Genomic DNA, 13,053 nt, shown 5'->3' on the forward strand with positions numbered 1-13,053 from the left:
TATATTTATCCTGTTAAATAAATGAAAGACAGTCTACAACATAGCTTAATTTGCACTATCTGTTCAAGAAAAGGTCCTCATGAGCTGAACATAGTGAAATAAAAATGTTGGCTATTGTGTAGGCCCAATATAGCCTAAGTAGGCCATTCTTACAGAACTGATCTGACTACAGGACGCAGTTAAAAACAGCATTTGATGAAACACTGCTGTGAAACTAACAAACATTTACAAAAAAGAGCATAATATATTCGCTGTGGCATCATTCCTATTTTTAAGTGACAGCTGTCTTTCACGTTGAAGACTCCTTAACTCTACGCATGCGTCGTTCACTCGGGGTTTGGTTTGTGTTTACAGCAGTCTGAGTTCTGTTGCTGGTTAATGTAATACGATGTTATGTCAACCATCTTCGGAATAAACGCACGTTGTGGACACAGGTACGGCATTTATATTTTGTTATATTTCGTAATTCACTTCTATGTGCTTACAGAAGTAACAATTTATAGACTTCAGTTACCGATAAAAATGTTTCATGGGATGTAGCTAACGTTAGCTAACCTTAGCTCTGCATCAGCTTGCTAGCTCTACCGCTAACAACACCAGCGTAGTAGTCTAGCCAACCAGTGAGGTTCTCATTGACGTTAGCTTGGAAGCTAACAGCTTACTAATAAACGTTGGTTAACGTTCATCTAGAACCAACGGTGGTTGCCTTTGCACTGCAGCACAGGCTAGGGGTTCAGTACAACGTTGTTGCGCTAACATTAGACATTGTGTTTTATTTCAGGTAGGAAATATTATTTTAATTATTAAGTTAACGTTAATGTTTGCTAGATATGCTATGGTTAAATGATTGCAACAAGACACCTATGACCAATATTCCCCGAGGAAGCTGACGACTCGACTGTTTACATATTTGGTAGCCAATGTTGTCTGTCATGCAGTGTAATGTGCAAGCCAGCTAGCTAACGTTACCTTTTACTAATGGTAGCTATTAGCTAACGAGTTGTGTAGCTCGCTAGCTGTCTTGCTGCATAGCAAAGAAAAACTAGAACGAGATCCATATAGTCAGTACCTGACCATGCAGCTAATATCGTGTTATATAGTAATATTGCTAGTGAAACATGCAACCGTTCGACAAATCGACTTTATGGAGTAAAATGTATTGTCTACGCGATAGGCATTTTAATTTAGCAGTAACTTCATGTCACTAACGTGAATTCAGTCCGTAGTAAACCAATCTGTGCTAACCAGCCCTCCAGCTGGGTACCTAACAGTTCACATCTAGAATCTAGCCAGACAGCGATATTCGCATTCAAAGCCAGCTAACTAAGTGAGTTTAGCATGTCTGCAACGCTGCATAGACAATTCATGTTGACTGGCTTCTTATCTTGCCACATGAACATGCATTTCGTTTTACAGTGGAGCAGATCGGTAGTGACGTATGAACTGGTTAATACGCCGAATTAGCAAGCAATATAGCAAACACACCCATCAAATGCAGTTATCCGTGACTGAAAATAAGCTGATACAATTGCCTAGCGTAACGTGACACTACGAGTAATAGAAGTGCATTCCCCAGCCTACCCAAAGATTGCCATGAATGTCAACATGTTTGAAAAGTCCTGATCCCATCATAGGTTGTGGTCCCAACAACTCGGGTCAGGTATGGCCAGACCTTGTTGTATGGTTAGCCTAGTATGTAGAAGGCCTGTAGCATGTAGACGACTTACCTTACTTACCTAGTTGGTTTCGTCAGTGTAAGCAATCACCTCTTTGCGCTCTTTTGTGAGATGTGAAGGGATGTAGGCAATAGTTCGCCTTTTATTTTGTGGTGATGTTTTATGTGAAGTTCGACTGCACTGTATGATTCTTCAACGGTGGAAATCATATGGAGCTGGTCTGAATACATGCATGCTCCCAATGCAGAAAGACTTTTGTTCTTGACACCCTACTTTTAAACAAACAAACAAACACTAAAAGAGAAAACATCAAACAACGAAATCCCATTCAAAATCAGCAGTCACACTCCCAAGAGAACAAAGTTGTAAACCACTTGGCACACCCTCCTGTACCTGTGTTGTGCAAATATTTACTCAAAGTCAGATATGTACAAGAGAGGGACGGACACAGTCATAGAAGTGGAGGGAGAGAAAGAAAGAGAACGAAAGAACAAGGAAGAGTGGGAGTGAACAGAAAGCACAAGGGCAAGTTTTCACAGCAGGTGTGCAAGGAGAACTATTCAGCGGGTCTTTGATAGTTGAGCTCTTCATATCCCATCGGCTCAGCATGGAGCATGTAAGCTATTCCCCGGAGGTTGTCAAACAGATGGCTGCCGTAGCAGCACAGTTCGCCTGCTGTCTTACACTGGGGGTTTGAGTGTCCAGTCACTCTGCATGTTGTGTCGGGACACCTAAACACACCTGGTCACCTATGGTGACCGTGAACAGGAGAGAGATGTTGAGAGAGCAGTGAGAGAGACACAATTGGTGCTTTGCTTCACATCACCTTTTAACTTACACTGTGCATTTTTTGAGAAAACGGTCACGCTAGGTGGTGTGTGAATGTTTCCACATGAAGCAGTGTTCACATGATGAGTTTGATGTTGGCAGAACCCAACCAATGCATCGCCATTACATGTCCATGGCTCTATTTAGCGGTTTCGTTTGATGTTTATCAGTCACCTAGCTCAACAAAAAACAGTTTCTCTCTCTCCCTCCTGCTCTCTTTTCTTCTCTTTCTCATTTTGTCTCTCTCCCGTGACATCCGTGATCTGTCCTCAGTTCACCTCTTGCGATCTTTCAGGCACGCTCTGTGTCTCGCACACTCAGCAGAAGTGGCATTGTTGTAGCCTGGGACTCTGTGTTTGACTGCATGAATGAGTGCTCTCATGTTTGGCTCAGGTGCAGCAGGGAAGCTGAAAGTACAGGGTTGCCCTGCTTAATACTCTCACTCACTCACACACACACACACACCGATGCATGCAAGCATTCATGCATGCAGGCATACATCTAGTCATAATTTTGTGTAGGGGGGGAAATTCCAGTGGTCTACAGTAGAAAGAGTGTAGAGAGATGGGTGAGGATGAGAAGCCACGTTGTGTGTGTCTGTGCGTGTGTGTTCAGCCCATGTGCTGCTCTTCAAAGCTTTCTCTTGCCCTGTCTGTGATGGCTCTCGTCCCAGTCTGACAGTGGGAAGCTGTGAAAGAGGTGTTAGGCTAACCCCTATCTACATAGTCTCTGTGAACAGTTTAGGCGGCAAGGAAGGAGAGAAAGAAAGAAAGAAAGAAAGAAAGAAAGAAAGGGAAAAAAGCAGAATGAAGAGTGGGGTTTCCATGGTGACAGAACAGCTGACTCCAGGTCTGGAGGAAGAAAGAATGCTTTTTGCTCTCTCGCTCTCTCTCTCTCTCTCTGTAGTCCCTTACCCTCTTTCTCCCTTTTCCTCTATTCCTCCATCAGCCTCCTCCTCTCTTCCTTCCCTCCAGAGAAAGAAATACAAAGATGGAGGGATGTACTGATAGAGAGAGAGATAGAGAGAGACACAGAGAGAGACACAGATAGAGACACAGAGAGAAAGGGTGATACAGAGAGAGAGAGATGGAAACATCTGCTAGTGTTTCGCCCAGTGCCCCTTGTTTATCTGCCGTCGGTTGTCTCTGTTTGGCCACAGTGTCCCGGGGCAGAGGCAGGAAACGCATCACAAGGCGCCCATTATGATCTGCCAGTGGGGGCCGCAGAACAGAGTGGCACTGTGAGGTGGCATGAAACACTGCCCTCGAGCCGTTTGTGCGTGTGTGTGTGTGTTTGTGTGTGTGCACGAGCTCCTGAGTGTATGTCTCTTTTGTCTTTATGTGTATGTTTTATCAATGAGTGTGCATGTCTTTACCTTTGAGGGTTTCAAAGATCGATCGATTTCCTGCATGCTTTCCTGCATGCTCTTTGTAGGTGTAGTAGGCTAGAGTGCATTGAATATTTGATCAGTGTATCCAGTCCTTTTGTAGATGGCTAATGATGATCCAGCACGTCAGATCATGAATTCCTTACTTTTCTCACATTCTTCAAAGTACTATGGGAGGAATAGCCAAATTTATTGCGTGAATTTCAGTGCCTATCTCATCCCCATTACCCCATGCGAGGCGATGTTTATGCTGCACGGCTGGCCTTATAAGGATGGGTTAGCTGGACCAATGCTCGTCCACAGGCTGTGGCTGAGGTGTTGTGATCACTGTAACTAATTTAATGTTGTTTCTGGCAGCCGCTCTGACCTGAGCACCGGTGACTCAGAGAGGCCTTTCGGCTCGACTGTTTGATCTCACGGCGAGTTCCCAGGTGATGTCATCATCGCTGGACTCACTCTGGGCCTTGGTCCAGTAGAACTGTGCACACGCGGGAATTGACCTGACAAAACCCACTCTGTTGCCCACAGCCTCATTGAATTATTAGGCTACATTTAGCCTGCGGTTCATTAAGCAGAGGTTTGCATCTAAAGCATCTTGGAGTTGGCCTATAGGTAGGGGCCTACTTCCCACTGGTGTTTGACATCCTGGTACTTGGTAAAGTGAGCATTGTGGTCTGCCAATTCAGCTGCAGGAGCTAGTCTATTGGAGATGTAGGTTCAGTGTATCTCACAGAATTGAATTCTATTTGTGGTGATAGGTGACGGGGAGGTGTTCACAGTTTTGAACAAATGTTAATGTTTTCTTTAAACGTGCATGCAGTTTGTTGATGGACAGAGACACAAGAAGAGGCTGTGCAAAGGTGCACATAGCTCTACAATGAAAGGATTTCATCCAATTTAAGTAGTACAACATAGAGAATCATTGTGTGGTGGTCAGTGTTGATATTGTGAAACACTGAGGTTATAGGCGTGTGTTGTCTTAAAAAAGTCTCAATATTGAATGTTGTTTAAGCCGGATGCTCTTCGTGTCAAGGTGTCAAAAAGCTGCCCTTACTGGACAGTTAAAAAAATGCCTTAGCGGCTTGTGTCTTCTTGCATGACACGTGTGTCAGCTAAGCTGCAGAAGCGTTTATTCATCCATATCACATACCATTTACCCCCTCCATCAAAGCTTTGAGCTATTACCATCAGGAAGAAGGTTCAGAGTGCCTCTGGCTAAAAAGTCATTATACAACAAATCCTTCAATCCCAATGCAATACAAAACTCATGCTACTGACACATCACACACACTCTGCCTTCAATCAAAAGAACATTTTCTAACATGGCAACATATTAGACAATAAAGCTTTTTGAATCTTTGAATCTTGAATCTTTAATCTTTGAATCTTATTTAATGCAAAAGGGATGTGGGAGATGCTCAAATATGTGTCAGTTGTGAAGTGCATTTCAATTCCCCTGTGGACAGCACAGAACAGGAAGTAACCTAGCCAATAACCTATGGCCTCGGCAAGCACTTAGTGAGAATGAGATGGTCAGGTCAGCTGATGAGAAAAAAAGCATCCGTAAGCACTAGGGATGCACGATATATCGGCGGCCGATATATTATTGACCGATAAGTGAAAAAATGAAAATATTATTATCGGTCCGATAACAGAATTCTGGCCGATATTTTTTAAAGTCCTAATTTAGGCCTACGTAAGGTCCGTCTGGCTACACTGAGCTACTTGAGCTTGGTTGGCTATACTTTTTCCTCAACATAATGTCAGCGGTGTGAATGTATTTCACCACTCTAACAAAATCTGTGGATATGCGTTCATTTGGGAATCTGTGCATCTCAAAATCCTCTCGTGAATGATCCGCCATTTAACCTTACCAGAGCGGAGCTCAGCCCTATCTAGAGTCGTCTTGTGCTGATGTTGCACTTTACCGCGCTGGTCGGGGAAACAAATAAACAAACTCGTTAGTGGGACGAGTACATAAGTAGGCCTAGTTCTAAGTTGTGTTTTAGTATTATATTTGCATTACTTTAGCTTGGGTTTTGTATTATTACCTATAAATATGCTAACCATTCCTGCTTCAGTTCCAGACAGGTCATCATAATAAGTTATTAAAACCTTCGGGGCTAACCCCTTTCATTTCTGCTGCAGCAGGTTGTGCGCAACAGAGTACACGGACATAAGATACAGTCTGAGGAGTTGCAGCTTTATTCAGTTACCCAGATACGCAGTTGAAACTAAACCTAAGTTTCCCTCACAAACTCTGATTTGGTCGCTATACTGTAGCTTATTCCCAGCTGAGCCGTTTATGAGTGTTTAGTCCTAAATGAAAACGATTCATACTCTCTAGCCACTCACTCGCAATTCACTGACCTCAGGTTCACTTAAAGGAGCCACACATACTGTAGGGCTAAGCTACTGTTATGTTGACTGCTGTACTATTGAGGACTATTATGAGTTCTGTCCATCATTTGGTGGTAGGTAAAATTACTGCAATAAAATTATGCTTATTAAATGCTTTCCCCAAATCACTTTTCACAATTTTTTTTCAAGAGTAATATTATTGGTTATCGTATCGGTATCGGCCACAACAAACCAATAAATATCGGTTATCGTTATCGGCCCTAAAATTCCATATCCGTGCATCTCTAGTAAGCACTGAAATCTTTGCCAATAGCTGCTTGCTTTGTTTAAGCTTCAGCACCTCAGCCAAGCCTGCTATGGGATGAGTAGTATGTTTGTTTTCCTTTGAATGATGGTCAGTGGGGCTGAAGGGAAAATATCTAATTTCGTTTTTTTTTTTTTGATATTGTGATTGTGATTTGATTTGCAAATCAAGCTCCAGTTCAAGATTCACAAGGCTATACATTTTAAAATGTTTATATGCAATTTGGATTTTCATAGGTCTAATATTCAGCCTTTTTTTGCAGCAGGCTCCTTCTCCTGGATGCTGTGAAATAAGACATTCTTGTCAGGTCATATTAAAACAAGTAGGCTACTGGATACTGGATGTTTGATCAGAGCACTACTGCCTAAGTCTACTGCCTCTTTGAATGTTTTTGTATTGTTTTAGGTGTTATTTGTTTTTTCTATTTATAGAAGGCGTAGTTATGATGGCGTCACTAAAGATGAATAGGTGGTTGTACCAACCTAGTTGGCTAATATAGCCTGGCTATTTTACAGTGTCCCCTAAATAAAGACTTGTAGTGTAATTGTGTCCATTTTCGAGTCAGTCAGGCCTACTAGCAGTTTGTTTGTGAGGCCTAAAAACGCCACTGTAGTTACAGCACGTTCTTTACACCACACACACACACACACACACACACACACACACTTCATGTTTCATTTTTAGATATAACAAAAAAGGTAGGCCTAGCATAGGCTGGGATTGGGGGTCCCCTAACAGCAGGTTTAGTGACTGTCTGCCGGCCGTGTCCCACTCATATGATGAGACGTTTACCTCCTCCCTTTCGGTCGCTCAGTGGATACAGGCAGGCGTCATCATCACCAGCGCCAGAAACCATGGCTTTGAGACTTTGTTGCCCAGGAAATGTACTGAGGAAAAAAAAGATATAGCCTATGCCCCTTCCTGCATAGTAAATCACTTCAAATAAAAAAGGTCTGCTGAATGAATAAATATAAGCCGCAGGCTTGTCCAGATCCTCTGTTGGGCTTTGATGCCTGTGGGTAGGTTTATTTCCGTTGAGGGAGTGGACTGAGTGAGTGTGTGCTGAGCTCTCCCTACTGTGTGAGAGCTGTCTACGGGGAGCTCTAGGCTGAGCGAGTGTAAAGGATCGAAGGCTTCTCTTCCTCCTCCAGAGTCTAAATTGAGTTGAGCTCACCAGCAGCATGAAGGGGCTTGCGTAATGTACTGCTGATGGATTGAGCCCTGTCTGTGGTGGTTTCTCTCAGACACACACACACACACACACGCGCACATAAACACATACTGGCATAAACACACACACACACACATACAGCGATGGTCAAAAGTGTTGGCACCCATGGTAAAGTTGACTAAAAAGAGGAATATAAATGCATCTTTTGGAAATTGATCTTAATGGCTTAAGTAAAAGGATGGCAGGCCAGCCCAGTGCTCAATGCTGTTGGCTGCTACTGTTGTAGACTTATGCAGGTGTGAAAGGAAATTATCACCCCGAGAGAAGATATACTCTTTTCTGATTGGCTGGTGGGGTAGCTAATAATTCTGAATAACAGGACACCTATGAAGTAGATCTGGTAAAAAAAACGTTCCATATCAATGCTTATGAATGGTAACTATAACAACCATAGTAGGACGATGGTTGAGCATGGAAGCAGGCTTTGCAACAATGGAATCAACTGTAAACAAGCTAACTGTCCATGCTATCGCTGTTATAGGGCCAAAGAAAGTTGTAGGCTACAACAAACTGAACAAGTTGGCTTCTTTTTAAACGGAACTGCTTGTTTCCTTTGCGTGCTATAAAGGCATGACTACTGGGTCATAAGCGGGATAACGGCCTACGAGGTGTCCTGTTATCCGGAATTAATGGACTTCGGCGGAGTTCTTTGCCTCTCGCCCTCGTCAATTAATTCCGTATAACAGGACACCTCGGCGGCCGTTATCCCGCTATCCCTTACATACCCCCTTAGTAGATAGGCTGTAGATAGAAAGTAGATAAGTTCACCTACTGGCAGCACATTTCAATCAGCTTCCTCAGCTCTCCCTCACGTCCCCTCTCTCAGTAGACCCCTGTTTGCGATCAGGGCAGGCACCAACAGTGTAAACACACTAGCGTAGGTCTTTTTCCTGCTCGTGCACAGTAATGGGTCGTCTCATGAATTTCTCATTGGTTTTAAAGATTAGCAAGTGTGTGGAGATGGAGAGGGTGTATCCCGTCCATCTGTTAACATTGGGAAATGTAGTCCTAATTAGTCTACTTAGCAGAAAGCTGTGGCGTAAACAGCGTAATAAGGTTGTGGCAATGGCCTGAATACAGTAGGATAATTATCCTTACCGCAGTTCAGCACCAGTACGTCTGGTGATTCTTAAGGAGGCTAGAAAAAAAGATGACATGACAAAAGCAGTTCTAAGCCATGCTTAACCATCTGCAGTGGGCCTAGTGTTTAGCGCAATCTGGGTGGATTCTGAATGTCCTAAACTCTTCTGAAGATCATCAGGTTTATGAAGCTCCCATCATTGCCGGTCACCCTGTTGCTAAAATAGTATTTCTCAGGCTAACCCCGAGAATGCAGCATGTCAATGTCCGCTGGTGTTTATCCCTTCAGCCCTCTAACCCTCTGTGCTCTTTTCTCTCTCTCTCCATCTCTCTCTCTTTCTCACTCTCTCATCTCTCTCTCTCTTTCTCACTCTCTCATCTCTGCTTTTATAGTCTCTAGAGACTGATGGAGACTTATAAAGAAATACTGAAAATTTCAATTAATTTATTAGAGGATAACCCCTTGAGATGTAACAACACCAAACACACACACACACACTAGAGCTCTTCCTCACTACCAGCCACCCCAGCCTGTCCCATCTCTAACAAAAAATAGATTCATATAAGCAGAACACAAAACATAATACAGTTTGAAATAGTCACAGTAAATGATAAATGATAAATACTGTATAGAATGACCATGCAGCATTGAAAGAGCCGTCTGTGGCTCCTAGAGTTAGTGAAAAGCACAAGAAGTTATCTCAAGATAGTAAAGTGGCAGTGATCACTAAAAATTAAGCATTTAAAAGTACTTGCTGTTAGTATATCAGTATGTGTAGTGTTTGTGTGGGTATGAGAGAAAACACCCAATAGAAGCCCTGCATGCTGAATTCTGTAGAAATTTGTTACATGTCCAAAGAAAAGTACCCACAAATGCTAGCAGGGCAGAATTAGGCCGATTTCCACTATTGATTAATATCCAAAAACGATCACTAAAATTCTGGATTCATCTAAAATTAAGCCCTCAAAATTCACTACATTTTAAAGCACTTAAATCCCAAGAGCTCAGCCCTAAGCCCAGTCCCCTATGTCAGTTGGTCTCGGATTTAACCAACCCACTAACCCCTAACCCACAAATTGTCCAGACCAGCACTGCTTCCCAACCACCAATCAGAATCAACCAAATTAACAAGAACAACAAGAATTCTTATTTGGAACACTGAAAGAAAGAAACAAAATTACAACACAAACTAGAATGTTACATTGGCATACGAAAAGACTATCAATTGGCAGAGTATCTCCACACTGTCAGAGATACGAAGCAGAGACAGAACCTCACCAAGTACAGGCTGAGTGACCACAGTCTAGCCATAGAGAAAGGCAGGCACAAGAAGTCATGGCTGCCCAAAGAGCAAAGGACATGTGGTCACTGTATGACAGGGGAGGTAGAGTCAGAGGTGCACTTTCTGCTACACTGTGACAAATATCGGTCCCAAAGAGACAAATATTTCACTATTTTTAACAACATCATTCCCAACTTCACAAAACTGGAGGAACAGAAAAAACTTGCTGCAGTTTTGGGTGAGGACACCAGCACATGCATACTGGCAGCCAGTTATGTGTCCTCACTCCATAACCTGAGAGAAGGCATTACTTAAGATAATCACCCCACTACCTCCACCCTTCAACACAACACTGCTCCCCAGCCCCAGTCTGTTACACCATGTCTCCTGTTTGTTTTGTTTTGTTTTGTCCTGTCTTGGTTTTCCTATGCACGTGTACAGACAATGGTCTTGTATGGTTGTGACGTGCTGTGTGTGTGTGTGTGTGTGTGTGTGTGTGTGTGTGACGAAGTGTAACAATGTTTGTAATGTTTGTACATGTTTATATCATTTTGTATTTGTATTTTCTTTAATTATTATTATTCCTGTGAACGCTTTGGCAATGCATCATATGGTTTGTCGTGCCAATAAAGCATATTTGAATTTGAATTTGAATTTGAAAGATGCCCTGCAATGCTTTTTGCATATGGTGCATGCTTGCACAGCAACAATAACAATAACTGCATAACTTGCACATTTTTATTGCCTTGTATTTTTACGTTTTATAGTGTAATAAGCAGGGCTTTGAACCGGTTCAAGGAACGAAAACGAAAACCGGGAACTTTTTGTATTTTACAGGGAACAGAAACGAAACCGGAAACATTATTTTTTATGTTCTGGAACAGGAACACTTATTTAAAAATAATGGTAACCGGTTAATACCGGTTTTATTTCGTTCCTCAAAGTTTTCGTTGCCTAATTAACTAAAAAAAAAAAAGTAATTATTTTCCTGCGCACATTTGTGGCCGCTTTATTTGTTGACCCTAGGTATAGGCTATTTTTGACAGATAATCAGGCTGAGATGGCGAAATCACACCTGTGCCGCACTTGGGACATGATCCAAAACCTGTCCGCCGCCCCCAACACAGACAGCGTAGCTGAGCGTTCATCATCTTCATCTGAAGATGATGGTGAAATTGAGAAGCTGCTGGTGGCTAAAGAAAGAGAAACCACTGTCATACAAAAGGGCCGAGTTCCCATTGCATCATTGTTAGATGCCTATTGCAGAGAAGCGCGTTTAAAGCGCACCGAGAATGTTCTTCGTTATTGGGCGTCCATGGCCGCTTCAAATGCAGATATGCACAAACTCGCAATGTCCGTCATAGCGCTCCCCGTGACCCAAGTCAGCGTGGAGCGCGCATTTTCATCTTTGAAGTTTATTCTTTCTCCGCTTAGGTCGTCCTTGAATGACAAAATTCTGGAGGATATTCTTTTCATCCGCTTGAATAAACAGTTTGGAATGTAGGCTGACCCATTTGCACTTCTGTCTTTCTTGGTTAATTAACGTCAGATATGGGGAGTAATCTGCTTTTGTGACTGCATGATTTCTTTTATTTTTATTATTGGCTGTTAGGCATATTTTTTGCATCGTGGAAGGCAATTTACTCTCGTTAGGCCTAATGTCAGTCACAAATCTTTGTTTTTTTGTTGTTTGTTTAAAAATGTCAGGTTGGTATAGCCATTTTTTTAGTTTTTGCGAACTGTTAAATGTGAGCCACTGTTATTACAGGCTATAATTAGTAGGCTATGTTTGTTGATAAACAATAGGCCCTACCTGATGAAACAGGCCTAATTGCAAGTAGGCCTAAGCAAGACAAAACAAAAGACTTGTTACGGTATGAGTAGGCCTACTGGATGGCCTTTCCCCCCGACAGTTGGAATTTGTTGTTGCCCGAGTGGCATAACCACATGTCTTAATAATGTGGTTACGTTTGTGTGGAAATTTTCTCTTTTAACAATAAACTACACATTTGAAATAATTGTAGGCCTATTTAATTATTATTATTATTAATAATATAATTATTATTATTTAATAATGGTTGTAATATTATTACATTTGGTTTAAGCTGGATGAGAAAGATGTGACATAATTCTATAGCATTAAACAGCTGACAGGAACGAAATTAACCGTTCCGGGAACAGTATTTTTTTGTTCTAACCGGTTCGGGAACGTCAATTTATTGGTGGAACTCATAACCGGAAACGTTATAATTCCGTTTCTGTTCGGAACGAACCGATTGAAAAAAAAAATCGGTTCAAAGCCCTGGTAATAAGATATAACGTGTGGAGCCTGCACAAGGCTGCTTTATTTATGGAGTGTGTGTTAGAGAGAGAGAGAGAGAGCTCAAATGTGTGTATAGTTACATACAAACACACACACACACACACACACACACACACTGTTGTGTTGCGGCCAGAAGCGCTTCCTGTTCGGCACCTCCCCGCTGCACTGGCCTGTCTGCCCAGACTCCGTCGCCCCAGCAGCTCTCCTCTCCACTCCCACATCCTCCCTCCACCACCAGCCTCGGGAGCTCCTCTCTTCCTGTCCGTGCCTGGCGTCTCTCTCTCTCTCTCTCTTGCTCTCTTCCTCTCTTTACCTCCCCTTGTCTCTACCTCTTTCTCTCAGCTTGTCTCTCCCTCTTTCTCTCCCTCCCTCACCACCCCCTGTATCCTCTTTTATCCGTGCCTGGCGTCTCTCTCTCTCTCTCTCTCTTGCTCTCTCTTCCTCTCTCTACCTCCCCTTGTCTCTACCTCTTTCTCTCAGTCTGTCTCCCTCCCTCACCACCCTTTGTATCCTCTTTTATCCGTGCCTGGCATCTCTCTCCCTCTCTCTCTCTCTCTCTCTCTCTCTCTCTCTCTCTCTC

General features: G+C 42.7%; 1 protein-coding gene across 2 annotated transcripts in view; it reads left to right on the plus strand.

Moving 5' to 3' along the window:
* Positions 1-346: 346 nt before the first annotated feature.
* Positions 347-13,053, plus strand: part of rabgap1 (RAB GTPase activating protein 1) — a 125,384-nt gene continuing 112,677 nt past the window's right edge. For both annotated transcript variants that reach the window (XM_076284198.1, XM_076284199.1), the window contains exon 1: positions 347-434. The gene's annotated coding sequence lies outside the window, so the exon portion shown is untranslated. The remainder of the gene's footprint in view (positions 435-13,053) is intronic.

Source organism: Alosa pseudoharengus, unplaced genomic scaffold (assembly GCF_046254945.1).
Source record: "Alosa pseudoharengus isolate Yale_2024_CS ecotype anadromous, Long Island Sound unplaced genomic scaffold, YU_APseudo_1.1 YU_APseudo_1.1_scf_14, whole genome shotgun sequence".
NCBI lineage: Eukaryota > Metazoa > Chordata > Actinopteri > Clupeiformes > Clupeidae > Alosa > Alosa pseudoharengus.